Raw genomic sequence first — 15,824 nt, forward strand, 5'->3', positions numbered from 1 at the left:
CCTGGCAACCACTGATCTCTGTACTGTCTGCATAGCTTTGCCCTTTCCAGAATGTCATATGGTTGGATTCATATAGTATGTAGCCTTTTCAGACTGCTACTTTTACTCAGCCATATGCATTTAAGGTTCCTCTATGTCTATTCATGGTTTGATAGCTCATTTCTTTTTAATGCTGAATAATATTCCATTCTCTGGATGTTCCACAGTTTATTTATTCATTTGCCTACTAAAAGACTTGTTGGTTGCCTCCAAGTTTTGGTAATTATGAATAAAGCTGCTATAGATATCTGTGTCCAGGTTTTTGTGTGGACATAAGTTTTTATTTGGGTAAATACCAAGTAGCAGGATTGCTGGATTATATGCTAAGACTCTTTAGTTTTGTAACTTCCAAAGTGGACGTACTATTTTGTCTTCTTACCAGCAGTGAATGAAAGCTCCCATTGCTCCACAGCTTGCCAGTATTTGGTGTTGTGTTTGGGATTTTAACCATTCTAATGTGTGTGTAGTGGTATCTCACTGTCATTTTAATTTGCGTTTTTCTGATGACATATGATGTGGAGCATCTTTTCATATGCTTACTTGCCATCTGTATATCTTCTTTGGTGAGGTGTCCAGGTCTTTTGCCTACTTTTTAATCAAGTTGTTTGTTTTCTTACTGTTGAGTTTAAAGAATTCTTTGCATATATTTGGATCATAGCCATTATTAGATGTGTCTTTTGCAAATATTTTCTTCCTGTCTGTGACTTGTCTTCTCATTCCCTTGACCTTGTCTTTCACAGAGCAGTTTTTCACCTTAATGAAGTCCAGGTTATCATCTGTTTTTTTCCATGGGTTGTAACTTTGGTGTTATATCAAAAGTCATCATCATATCCAAGGTCATCTAGATTTTCTCCTATGTTATCTTCCAGGAGTTTCAGTTTTTCTGTTTTGCATGTAGGTCTATGATCCATTTTGAGTCAATTTTTATGAAGGATGTAAGGTCTATGTCTAGATTCATTTTTATGTTTTGCATATGGATGTTCAGTTGTTCCAGCACCATTTGTTGAAAAGACTATCTTTGCTCTATTGTACTGCCTTTGCTCCTCTGTCAAAGATCACTTGACTATATTTACATGGGTCTATTCCTGGGCTCTATTCTGTTCCATTGGCCTATTTGTCTATTCTTTTGCCATTATCACTCTTTCTTGATTGTCATAGCTTTATATTAAATCTTGAAGTTGGGTAGTGTCACTTAGTTAACTTTGTTCTTCTCTTTCAATATTGTGTTGGCTATTCTATTGTGTGGGCCAAAAGGTTCATTCAGTTTTTTCCATAAGATGGCTCTAGTAGTACTTAGTTGTCTTTAACTTCATTCAAAACAATTTTGTTAGAGTGTATCTGACAGCTGTCATATCAGCATGCATTTAAAAATAAACATCAAAATTGGTGAGTTTTTGTGTAGCCATTTTAATATTGAAGATGGAAGAAAAAAAGCAACATTTTTGGCATATCGTGCTTTATTATTTTAAGAAAGGTAAAAACGCAACTGAAACCCACAAAAAGATTTATGCAGTGTATGGAGAAGGTGCTGTGACTGATCGAAGATGTCAAAAGTGGTTTGCGAAGTTTCGTGCTGGAGATTTCTCGCTGGATGAAGCTTCACAGTAGTGTAGACCAGTTGAAGTTGATAGCAGTTAAATCGAAACAGTAATTGAGATCGATCAACGTTATACCACGCGGGAGATGGCCGACATACTCACAATATCCAAATCAAGCACTGAAAATCACTTGCACCAGCTTGGTTATGTGAATTGCTTTGATGTTTGGGCTCCACGTAAGTTAAGTGAAAAAAACTTTCTTGACCATATTTCTGCATGCGATTCTCTACTGAAATAAACCAATTAATTCCAACAAGTACTGCTCCCAATTAGACCAACTGAAAGCAGCACTCAATGAAAAGCTTCCAGAATGAGTCAACAGAAAACGCATAATCTTCCATCTGGCTAAGACCACATGTTTCTTTGATGACCAGGCAAAAACTGTTACAGCTTGGCTGGGAAGTTCTGATTCATCCGTCATATTCACCAGACATTGCACCTTCGGATTTCCATTTATTCTGGTATTTACAAAGTTCTCTTAATACAAGAAAATTCAATTGCCTGGAGGACTGTAAAAGGCAGCTGGAACAGTTCATTGTTCAAAAAACATAAAAAGTTTTGGGAAGATGGAATTATGAAGTTGCCTAAAAAATGGCAGAAGGTAGTGGAACAAAAGGGTGAATACATTGTTCAATAAAGTTCTTGGTGAAAATGAAAATGTGTCTTTTATTTTTACTTAAAAAGACAAAGGCACTTTTTGGCCCACCCAATAGATCTCTTGTCTCTCCATATGAACTTTGTAATTTATTTATTAAGATCCACAAAATAAATTGCAGGGATTTTGACTGGGATTGCATTGAATCTATAGATTAAATTGGGAAGAACTGACATCTTGACAATATTGAGTCTTCAAAGTGATTTAGTGATTGAACGATCACTGACTTTGCCAGCTAGGCTTTTGTTTTCTTTGACAATGCAATTTCCTTCAAAATTCCAGTCTGTCTGCTTCCAGTCTGTTCCATATGAAAGTAACCTTTGGCTATAGTTCTTAAGCTTGCAGATTCTAGCTTTTTACTTACTGGCTGCAGTGCGCAGCCCACCCCTAGTTCTCTCTCTCAGTTTAAGGGCTTCTACCTTGATGTGCTCTGGAGCCATGGGCTTGTATGGGGAAGGTACACCTTTGTCATCTGAATCTTTGCAGCAGGGCTGGCTCCCATTGTGTGGCTCGGGACAATGTCTCATAGGAAGTTCTTGAAGTAGGCTCTGAGTGACTATCGTATCTTCTGCTACTTGGAGAGGAGAAGCAGTTGGCTTTACTAGAAGGGGTCATGAGCTTTGCAGCCTGCAATATCTGTGTTCTTATCACCTGCCACCTGGTCACTAAGCCACTGCCAGGTGTTTTCAGTTTTGGTATGTGCTGACCCTGCATCTAGGTAGCAACTCTATACTAGGACAAACTAAGCTGCTATAACAAAGAGACCCAAAATATACTGGCTTACACAAGATAGGAGTTTATTTCTTTTTCATCTGATGGTCTCCATGTAGGCAGGTAGTCCAGGATGGGTCAACATTTCTGCTCTACAACATCGATTGGAGACCAGGTTCCTTCTGTTTGTTACTCTGCTTGGTCCTGAGGTGCTGTCCTCAGCTTAGCACTGAAGCTGGGACACCGTCTCATCCACATTTCCAGACTGTGGGAGGTAGGAGAGTGGGAGACAGAGTGGAGGGTAAATAATGTCCTTATGGAAACTGAACCAGAAGTTACACGCATCCTTCTCAGTGACACCTCACTGGCCAAAAACATACTTCTGTAGCCATACCTAGATGCAAAGGATACTGGGAACAGGGAGGGTGGGGTAATGGCCTCTAATGGGGCAGCCACTATTTTTCTATTCTGGATTTTTTTTTGTTAAGGTTTCTGCTCCCTTGAATACATACCCATGCCATGTATAAAATGAAATATACTTAAAAATTGTTTTAGCTTTATTGCAGTATAAATGACATATAAAACTGTAAGATATTTAAAGTGTACATCATGGTAATTTGATATGTGTATACACTGTGAAAGGATTCCTCCCATCTAGTTAATTAACACATCCATCACCTCACATATTTCTCTATTTTTTTGTGAGAACGTCTAAGTTCTACTCTCTTAGCAAATTTCAATATATAATATAATACTATCGACTATATAAAAGGAGACTTACTTTAAGTCCCTGTTTTGGTGCCACTGGCCAGGATTAAATCTCTCCTCCTTTACGTGAGGTGAACTGAGATCTTTGTTTGTTTGTTTTAAACGCCTGCCTCTGGGGTATGTAGAAATGGGAGACAAGTTGGAAATCTGGGTCTAAGAGGAATTGGAATGAGATCTCTCTAAATAAAATTCAGGGGATTCTACAATCCCCCTGAAGGAAGAGGGATGAATGGATACTGGGAAGTCAGAGAGTCCCTACCACAACCCTGATGACTAATAACAGAATGAGGTTAAATGTGATGCGACTTCTGGCATTTTCTTAGAAACTTACTCCTTCACAAGGAGTCTGTCCACCACGGAAATGCTAGGAATGAAAAACATCCTCCTACTCTTTTTGATCATTTAGCTCTCTTCCTGTGTTCTTACAAATACAATGTAAACTGAGTTTTAAGGGAAAAAAAACATAGGACGAATGATCAACTGTTTGAAGTTCAAATATCCATCATTTGTTGAGTTCCTTTCAGCCAATCACATCGTAATTCCATCAAGGGAACTTATTCGTGTGTCTAAAAAGGTATATTCGTAACTGATTGAAAGCAGCATGGTTTAGGTGATTTTCATCTTTTCTTAATACTGACAATGTTGCCAGCCCAGATGGAGTAATTCAGGCTTGTTAGGAGTCCTATATGCATGAAAGCAAGCACGCTTGTATTCTGTTGTATGAAGATGTAAAAGTAATGAGCTGAGTGTCATTGCCTCAGCTCAGTCTGATTGTCTATTGCCTCTGATAGCACTGATAAACCAAACAATTAATTCCAACAAGTACTGCTCCCAATTAGACCAACTGAAAGCAGCACTCAATGAAAAGCTTCCAGAATGAGTCAACAGAAAACGCATAATCTTCCATCTGGCTAAGACCACATGTTTCTTTGATGACCAGGCAAAAACTGTTACAGCTTGGCTGGGAAGTTCTGATTCATCCGCCATATTCACCAGACATTGCACCTTCGGATTTCCATTTATTCTGGTATTTACAAAGTTCTCTTAATACAAGAAAATTCAATTGCCTGGAGGACTGTAAAAGGCAGCTGGAACAGTTCATTGTTCAAAAAACATAAAAAGTTTTGGGAAGATGGAATTATGAAGTTGCCTAAAAAATGGCAGAAGGTAGTGGAACAAAAGGGTGAATATATTGTTCAATAAAGTTCTTGGTGAAAATGAAAAATGTGTCTTTTATTTTTACTTAAAAAAACAAAGGCACTTTTTGGCCCACCCAATAGATCTCTTGTCTCTCCATATGAACTTTGTAATTTATTTATTAAGATCCACAAAATAAATTGCAGGGATTTTGACTGGGATTGCATTGAATCTATAGATTAAATTGGGAAGAATTGACATCTTGACAATATTGAGTCTTCAAATTCATAAACATGGATTCTCTTTCCATTTATTTAGTTCTTCAATATCTTTCATCAGTTTTACTCATATGAATCTTATATGTGCTCAATGGCATTATATCCAAGTATTTCATTTTTAAGAGTACTAATGTAAGTGGTATTATGTTTTTAATTTCAAATTCCACTGATTTATTCCTGGTATATAGGAAACCAATTGACTTTTGAATATTAACCTAGTATCCTACAACCTTGTTATAATGTATATAAATTTTACTTGTATTTATTCATTCTTCAATGCTCTTCCTTTCTTCACGTAGATCTGAGTTCATACTCTGTATCATTTTATGTTTCTCTGAACATCTTTTAACATTTCTTGCAAGGCAGGTTTACTGGCAACAGATTTCCTCAATTTTTGTTTGTCTGAGAAAATACTTCTACTTCACTTCTGAAGAATTCTAGGTTGGTGTGGTTTTTTTCTCTCAACACCTTAAATATTTCACTCCACTCTCTTCTTGCTTGCATGGTTTCTGAGAAAATCAGATGTAATTCTTATCTTTTCTCTATACATAGGTGTTTTTTTTTTCCTTTGACCTCTTTCAAGATTTTTTTTAATCTTGATTTTTCTGAGGTTTGAATATGATATACCCAGTTGTAGGTTTTTATGGGTTTTTTGGCATTTATCCTCCTTAGTATTCTGAGCTCCCTGGATCTCTGGTTTGGTGTTTGACATTAATGTGGGGGAAATTCTTAGTCATTATTGTCTTAATTATTGCTTCTGTTCCTTTCTTTCTTCTCCTCTGATATTCCCATTAAACATAGTGTTACACCTTTTTAAATTGTCCCACAGTTCTTGGATATTGTGTTCTTTTTCTATCTTAATTCTCTTTTCTTTTTAGTTTTGGAAGTTTCTATTGTCATATCCTCAAGCACAGAGATTCTTTCCTCAGTTGCATCCAGTCTACTAATAAGTCCATCAAAAGCATTCTTTATTTCTATTAAAGTGTTTTTGATCTCTAGCATTTCTTTTTGGTTCTAAGAATTTCCATTTTTCTGCTTATATTAGCCATTTGTTCTTACATGTTGTCTCCTTTTTCCAGTAAAGCCCTTAGCTATTAATCATAATTTTGTTGCTATTTAATTCCTGGTCCATGCTAATATTGCTGCCATATCCGACTCTGGTTCTGATGCTTGTTCAGTCTCTTGGAACTGTGGAATTTACCTTTTAGCATGCTTTTGTCATTGTATTTTGTCATTGCTGTTGAAAAGTACCCATCACATACTGGTAAAAGGAACAGCAGTAAATAGTCCTTCAATACCGTAGTGGTAATGTGTCGGCCGAGGGGAAGTGTTCCATAGTCCTATAATTAGGTCTCAGTCTTTTGGTGAACCTGTGCCTCTGGGTTATTAGCTTCACTAGAGCTTCTCAGTCCTTCCCCTCCCCCTTTCCCCCATACCACTGAGGTTGAATGGCATGGCTGGAGGGCACTGGAGTTGGATGTTTTCCTTCCTCAAGATAGGCTAGGCTCTGATGAAACTTCAGGAGGTTGGGCTCTGATAAAGTAGTTTCTTTTGAGGGTAGACCTTGTTAAGAAGAACAGAATGCTCTGCTGTATTTCAAAATGGTTCCCTTTCCCCTCCCTAACGCTGGATTTTTCTCCAATGTTCATTAGAAAGACCTGGTAGAGCTCCTTGAAGTAAAACTCACAGAAATGTAGTGGTTCCCCTATAACTGGGTGCTCCTAGAGTTTTTAACTCTCAGATTTGTCTACCCTGGGCCTCCAGCAATTTGTCAATTCCACTTGAGGTTTTCCTATCCCAGCACTGGTTCTTGCAGAGGCATCTGTTTATGCACTTCTGCTCCAATGAATTGTGACTCTGTATCCACCTGTCTTTTCTCTCCAATTTTGAGAGCAATGGTTTGTCCTGTTACCTCACTTCTTTGATGGAGCTAAGAACAGTTGTTGATTTTGCAGTTTGTTCAGTCTTTTACTTGTTGCTAGGCTGGAATGGTGACTTCTTAAGACTCTTACACACTGGCCTGGAAACCAGAAGCCCTTCTCAAGTGTTTTTTTGTTTGTTTTTCACAAACACTCAATATGCATGCCTAGTTTCAACACTGATGAAAATATCAAATCAAGACACATCCGGCCACTGCTTTCTCTAAATCTGTATATTTGTTCTTCATTGTCTTTCATGTCCAGTTTGACACTCATTAATCCAGCTTTGAAACTTCACTACGACAACCACCTTCTTTGTCCAGAAGTACATGAATTCTGAATTCTCTTCCTAGCTCTCTCTTTGCCGCTGGTCTCTTCTTGTTCCAAAGTGTCCTGTTACCAGGTTTATCTCCTCAAAGCACAACTCAGATGCCATCAGAAACTCAAATGTCTAATTATTCTATGCTTGATATGCAGGGCCCTACATATCTGGCTCAAACAGTCTTACCAGTCAAAACCTCTACGGTATCCCCAGTGTCTTAAATTGTCATCTCATTGACCTCGTCATAGTTCCTCCAAATGGATCTATGTTTGCTCAATCCCATGTGTTCACTTTTAATGATTCCTTGACTTGTAAAGCTCATCAAAACATAGTCCATTTATCAAGGCCAATCTCAATCCTTTCCCAATATTCCTGATCAGATGTTCTCTCTCCTTTCTCCAGTACCCATAGGAGTATATTTGGGAGATGAACAAATAGACATGCTTAACCACAGAATAGTTAAGCATGTCTTTATTTTCCAAGTTTAATGGAAGCTTCATCAGTGTACCCAAATGCATCTCGATCATTTTCTCCCCCATGCATTACCTAGTACACTATGGCACAGGGCAGGCACAAAACAAATTTCCACCTAATTGCAAAGATATGGAAGCAAACTTTTAAAAAATGTCTTCAAACAAAACTCTCTTACTCCTAAGGTTTGATAATCCAAATACGTGCTTGGATAAATACACACACACACATCTTTCAGAAAAATGAAGTAAAAAGTAGCACTCTTCAAACTGATGATCAACAGCACCAACTGAGGGAAGTTCAACACTTCTACAAATAAGACACTTCTGCTAAGTACATAATTATACACATGCTATTTAAAATTTGAGTTGTCAAATGATTTACTGTCATTACTAGAATTCTTCTGATTAATCTATTGTCCCATAGAAGAACTAACGATTTTTCAAATAAATTTACCAAAAGTAGACTTGATAGTTGTAAATATCTTGTGAAGTACACCTCTAATGTCACAGTGAGAAGCTAATTCTGACTCTAAAGCAACGTGATAATTTTCATAAAACACCAGAATATTCATTTTTAAAGGATTGATATCTTTTGCAGCACTAACTATTGGAGATTCTAAACTCTTCACAAGAGAAGGGCAAGGTCAAATCATTTTGGAAACCAATTTTGAGCCAAATTGGAAGCAAATAACAAAGTCAGTCATAATTATTTATTTATTTATTTTACCAAAATAATATTTATTAGATTACCTTCTGCCCCTTTTAAAAGTGATTTTGACTCTGATTTTTTTCCTGATGATTTTCAAAACTCAAATTTATCCTCCAGGAATGAAGACATGCCCTTCGGACATGCCTTCAAAGAATGTGCATGTGCTGTAGTCATAAAAGACAATTTCAAAGCCAAGGTACACGAAATTTCTGATTCTACTTGTTAGCCATAGCAGGCTCCAAAAGTGACTGCTTTAAACATACACCTAGTGTGTAAATTTTGTTCACCATATTGAAATGTTAATGATAAAAGTGATCATGAGCCGTAGTAAAGTCATGTGTATGTTGTAGGAGGGTGCTGCGTTGATAACGCTTATTTGTAGTAATGGGAAACAATAAACTGCACAAAAAATGGGGACAGAATAAATGGATGGATTTTAATTCTATGCAAAGAGTGAAAAATGAGAGGGAAAAGTTCCCTACGTCATGGTTTCTGCCAATAATTCAACTGTATACATTTTAAATTCACTTAAGACATGCAGGGCTAGATTAAACCTAAAAATACTTACGTTCATATTTGAGGAATATCAGTTTATTTCCACCAAATAAAAAAAGTCAAAGAAATAGCCAGTAAAGCTGGGGGGTGGGGGGCGGATTATTCCTTAGAAAACAACAATGACATATTTTAATATAGTGAAAACAGGTTAAGCATTTCTGTCTAACCCTGGTTTTCTTACTCTCTAGAAAGGATGTTTAGAAAGTGATTCCCAAATTGGACCAGATTTGTGGCAACTGCATGATATTTTATAGACATTTTCTTCTCAGAGCTTTTAAATCTTGACAATTTAATATATAAAAGAATATTCAAGAGTTACTGTTATGGCAAAGCAAAGATAACACAAAACCTGCACAATTTCTAAAGCCAAAGACTTCAAAGGTAAACTCTGAAGTTTGCTCTTCCTCTGTTGTCATGGATTTAGTCCAGGTGGTTTGATGTACTAAGATAAAACTATTCCTTCTACTGTTAGCATTGGCATCTTCACAGTATTTTGTTTCATACTGATTTTATCCTGTTTACTATATATAACCTTTATACAAGCTCAGTAAACATTTAAAAAAGCTACTGGGGTATCTGATTACTTGCCCCTATTCATACATTTATGTGTGTCGTTGCACAGTCCATTCCCTCTGCTTGGAACAGTCTTCTCCCAGATATCCCCATCATTCATTCACTTAATGCCTTCAGGTCACAGAAGGAGGCTTCTCAAAGAGACTCCTCCATTTAAAATAGCGGCCTCTCCCCGCTCCCCGCCCTGCTACTCCCTAGTTTTCCCTAGTATTAATTCTTCACAACTTTCATTATGTTCTAAAAACATTCTATTATTTATTCACTTATTGCCTGTGCCCTCCCTTTCCCTACCACCACTAGATAATAAACTGTGACAGGTAGATTTTCCTAATAAAGACTTTTTTTTAAAGAGAAGTTTTAGGTTCACAGCAAAATTGAGAGCAAAGTACAGAGATTTCCCATAGAACCCCTGTCCCCACACGTGCACGGCCTCCCCCATTATCAACATCCCCCATCAGAGTGGTACATTTGGTACTATCGATGGACCTAGGCTGACACATCATAATCACACAAAGTCCATAGGTTACCTTAAGAGCCACTCTTGGTGTTGTACATTTTATAGGTTTGGACTAATGTAGGACATATATCTATCATTATAATATTGTACGGAGTATTTTCACTGCCCTAAAAATCCTCTGTGCTCTGCCTATTCATCTCCTACCCTAACCCCTGGTAACCACTGACATTTTTACTGGCTCCATAGTTTGGCTTTTCCAGAATGGATTCCAGAATCCCTATGGTTGGATTCATAGGTTATGTAGCCTTTCATATTGGCTTCTTTCACTCGTCCATATGTACTTAAGGTTCCACCACATCTTTTCATGGCTTGCTAGCTGATTTCTTTTTAGCATTCAATAATATTCCAATATCTGGATTATCATAGTTAGTTTACCCATTCACCTACTGGAGGACATTTGGTTGCTTCCAAGTTTTGGTAATTAAGAATAAAGCTGCTATAGACATCTGTGTGCAGATTTTCATGTGAACACAGATTTTTCAATTCATTTGGGTCAATACCAAGAAGCAGGATTGCTGGATAATATGGTAAGACCATGTTTAGTTCAGTAAGAAACTGCCAAAGTGGATGCACTATTTTGTATTCCAACCAAAAATGAATGAGAGCTCCTATTGCTCCACATCCTTGCCAACATTTGGTATTGTCAGTGTTTGGGATTTTGACTATTCTAATACGTATGCAGTGGTATCTTATTGTCGTTTTAATTTGCATTTCCCTGATGACATATGATATGAAGCATCTTTTCATATGCTTACTTGTCATCTGTTTATCGTCTTCAGTAAGTTCTCTGTTTAGGCCTTTGACACACTTTTTAATTAGATTATTTTTTCTCTTACTTTTGAGTTTTAAGAGTCCTTTGCATATGTTTGGATCATATCCTTTATCAGATGTCTTGTGCAAACATTTTCTCTCAGTCTGTGGCTTGTCTTCTCATTCTCTTGACATTGTCTTTCACAGAGCAGAAGCTTTTCATTTTAATGAAGTCTAGCTTATTGATTTTTTTCTTTTATAAACGGTTCCTTTGGTACTGTATCCAAAAAGTCACTGCTATACCTAAGGTCATCTAGGTTTCCTCCTATGTTATCTTCCAGGAGCTTTATGGTTTTACACAGGTAGATTCATTTGGCTTCATCTGCTGATTACTAAAGCAGTACCCAGTACATAACAGGCACTCAAATTTTTTACTGAATTAAATTTGTTCATTTATTTATTTATTTATGGCAACTCTGTGTAGTATAGTTAAGAATTTGTCTGTCTTTTTTTTGCCTTGGATTTCTGGCAAGGAGTTTCAAAACGTCTTAGACTTTCCTGAGTGACAGGCATAGGGTTGCTTCTCTGTGCAGTATTATGAGTAAAGATTTATAAATATAAAAATAGAATTAAGATGCCAGGAACTAACTTTGAAATTATTTAAGGTAAATCAAGGCATCATTAACAGTAGCTGAAATATACTGTCCATACCTCAAAATACAATGGGATATTCATTAATTTTATGTGTTCCATGAACAGTATATTCTAATAGCATCTAGGTTAGCAGGGGTGAGTAAATTAAGCAAAACATTAGGCAGGCATTAGAGGAGCAGGTGAGTCCTATTACACTGGATTTTCATAAGCTTAGTTAAGGATCTGCAGTAGAGGCAATCAATTATTTCAAAAGAAATTCAAATTCAAAAATCAATAACTGGTTTTCTTTGCACAAGGGGACTATCTAATAGCAGAAATCAGTAACTAGGGCAATTTCTAACCTGATACATTTAGCCAAAATGGTTTCAATTTCTATCTCCAAGTATATTTTAGTGTTTCTCTTTCATCTTATCACTTTGAAAATTTTTCATTAGAGATTCAAAGCTTTTCTGAACTGAAAGTCACCATAGAAATCATCACGACAGAGAACATCTGCTGGAGACATCTTGTGAAGTTAAATTTGAATTCAGGTTTAAATAAGTAATAAGGGTAATTGTTATATTAAACTAATGCTTTTTGCTTAATGCAAGTAAATTGAATAAATGTAGGTGTTGTGTTTCATTTGTAAAGACTAAGAATTTTTGATATTTTAGAAGTGCTGGGCAGATTTTACCTTTATATCACCATAATACAAAAACAGGTTTGTTAGCGAATCAACAGTGCAAAGGAAGAAAATGTTTCTGCTACTGAAGAGGAAAGGACAACCACTGTTTCAATCACCACTTTAACAGCAGTGTTTGATTCAAACAGTGAACTGCTAATTACAAGTGATTGTTATCTGTGTGTGTAAAAGCAAGTTCTCAAAGATACAATGATATATATAATATATATAATCCATCTCTTCCTTCCTGAATCCCATCCACAAAATATCTGCATGCCCTTGAACCTAACAAAACTGAATTACATTTTTTTAAACAATTCTATAAATTTGGCTCTTCATAAAATCAAATTACCCTCTCAAACCAATACAAACTAAGAAAGTTTTTTCAGTGTGTGAAAAGAAGAACTAACTAGCTAGAAATCTCACCTTCGTTACTATTCTTTCACTGAAAGAATTAATTTTAATTTGAGCAATTTAAAAAAAATCCAAAAATGAGCCCAAAGTAACTAATTCCAGTCCCAAAATTATATTTCAAGTTCTGCATCTTGCCACCTTAAAAAGAGTTTTGAAAATAAATATACAAATAATGAATGAATAAATAAAATAACTGTGAGTAAATGCCAAAGATAGATGATACCTGCTAGAAAAGCAGATTTTAATTGTTCTGTGTTTAACAAGATTTCTCAACCTCAGCACTATTGACATTTGGGGCTGGATAATTCTTTGTCATGGAGGACTGTGCTGTGTATCATAGGATGTTTAGCAACATCCCTGCCCTCTGCCCACAAAATGCCAGTAGCACCTACCCCCCACCCCAGTTGTGACAGCCAAAAATTGTCTACAAATGTTGCCAAATGTCCCCTAGGGGGTAGGGAAAAAATTACCCCCAGCAGAGAATCATTAGATAGTTTGTTGAAAATCCTGATAGCTGGGTCGCATCTCCAGAAATTCTGATTCAGCAAGTCCGAAAGGATCTGCAATTTCTATGACCACCCTGGATTTTTCTTATATAAGAATCCTGAACCCCGTTTTGCATATTTATTTGCTAGCAACAATGATAGGGAGGGGAGAGACATTCTCAAAAGGCCAACTGTGGATTTAGTAATCTGACCTCTGCAGCATTTCTGATCGCCCAAAGCTAAGAGTCTGAAGGAGAGCCACAAATGGCCTCCTATCAGAAAACCGTGCACCTTTACAAGAATCACAGTATACAAAATGTTTGCATGAGCTCTGCATCCTCCCAACAATCCTCTGAGGGAGACAGAGAAAGTATTTTCCAAATAGGCTTCCTTAATCATTTCTACCTCATCAGGGTTTATATTTCTAGTTTCTGTGAACATGAATAACAACACAACAAAGGGTAATCAACTCTTAACTACAGGGCATCCCTAGGGGAAATAGACTCAGGGTTGCCTTACTTAAAATTACACACCTAAAATCAGTCAGAACTCAAAGCTTAGGTCTTTACACACATACAAATATTTTTTCTTCGTGATCCACATAGAGTACCTTTCTTCTTCAGCAAGTGTGACTGAATCAACAGACCATTTCAAATTGGGTACTAAGGAGTTCTACGCTCTTACCTACACATACCCCTATGATTACATGTCAATACGGGTAAACTAATTTTGAGATTTTTTTCCATCCAATAATTTACAAATATAGTACTCATTTCAGTTAATGTTCTATCTTCTCTGCAGTTTGAATTGAATTATATGTTTCTGCTGCTTTTTTTTTTTTTTTTTAGCAGTCACATTACTCCTTATCTAGCTTATGGTCAAAGAAATTCTCCTTTTCTATAGTCCACTGTCAAACCTATCCTGCATTATGCAACTGACTTTTACAAACTAAATACAAGAGTACACATTTATTCCTGTCAACTTTATCTTCTTGGTCTAACCCAAATGTCCATTCTATACAAACTAAATCATCAAATTGGTGACAAGGCTAGATGTAAATTCCTGTACAAGCTTTATATAACCTCTATCTTTCCTTCTAATCTTTTTGCCAATCATTATTAAGAGATATTTATACTTCCAAGAGCCGCTGAGCAAGATGGAATCATAAGGACCTGTCAAGTAATGGAGTAGCACCATAAATAACTGAGCGGATCAGCCCAGAGTATACTGGCTTTCAACAGGCCACTCAATAATGTTCAAGGATGTAGTATGCAAGTACCTCACTACCACCTTCCAGCCTTCTTCCAGACTCACCTCACCTTGATCCTCATCCTCTGCTCTATACTGTGAGCCAACAGGACCTTATCCATTAATTGAATTTAACAAGATTTCCTTCCTCAAGCCTTCTATTCACTTTTTTGATCTATCCACTCATGAGATTCTACTTTGCCTGGTGAGATTCTATTAATCCTTCAATATCCCATACAACTATCTCCTCCATAAAGCCTGCCATCATTACCTCCTTCGTTGCCCATCCTTTTTGGAAGCAAATCTCTCCTTCTATAGTAATATATTAGTAATACAGTAATTCTCATAATAATATATGAATACATCACTCTTAAGGTGCTCGCCATTTGCTGATTCCCTATTCCTATGTCACATCTACTCAATACCTAGCACAATATTTTTCACTTGGGAATTTTCTGTTGATTTACTAATGAATTAATATTATACCTCACACTTGAAACTTAGATGTGAAAACTAGTAAAAGTGGCAGCTAGAGTCAGCACAAATTAAAGAGCGGGCTTGACAGAAATAACAGTGAGTGAATAAGGAAGAATTTCATAAACAATCCTGCACTCAGAAGGAAAAGAAATTAAAATGTGTATCTTTGAATAACGAGATTAATCAATCTAACAGGCTTCCATAATGGTTTCTAGCTCCTTTACATTTCTAGTTTCTGTGATCATGAATAACAAAGTAACAAAAGCTAATCAACTCTTTCAACTGTAGGGCATCACCCAGAGGAAAGAGTTTTCAGAAATAGCACTTCAGGAATGATTCAAACCTGTAGTGGTGACAGGTGGAAAAGTAGGTTTGGACCGAAATAGCAAATTGCTTAACCAGTCATCAGGTCACTAATTCATTTCAAAGCCATTTGACCTGGAATAAGCCTGGTGAGCCTAACTCTACCTCCACTGAGATAAAAATTGTTTAGAAGGATGAGGCAATTGATTCCCAAAAGAACTCCAATATAAAACCATGACTTAAGTTAGATAAAAGAGAAAAAGCAGCTTAGAACTTGAGCCACAAATTATTTACACTCTTCTATCATGTTGGCTGAAATAGAATTTAGGCTGGGAAAAGCTTCCAGTGAAAGCTTCCAGTGAGTTCCAGGGTTCATCTTCTCTTGAATGGACTCTTGCAAGGGCTCTAAATCATTTTCTCGGCCTCCACAAGCTCCCATTTCCAGAACACTCCTTTTGTCCACACTGATGCCAGTGTGACATTGAACATGTAGCTATTGGACCCTTAAAATGTGTCTAGTCCAAACTGAGATGTGCTCCAAGCGTAACACATACACCAGATTTCAAAAACATAATATG

The sequence above is a fragment of the Leucopleurus acutus genome (assembly GCF_964270905.1).
Source record: "Leucopleurus acutus genome assembly, chromosome: 5".
NCBI classification, from domain to species: domain Eukaryota; kingdom Metazoa; phylum Chordata; class Mammalia; order Artiodactyla; family Delphinidae; genus Leucopleurus; species Leucopleurus acutus.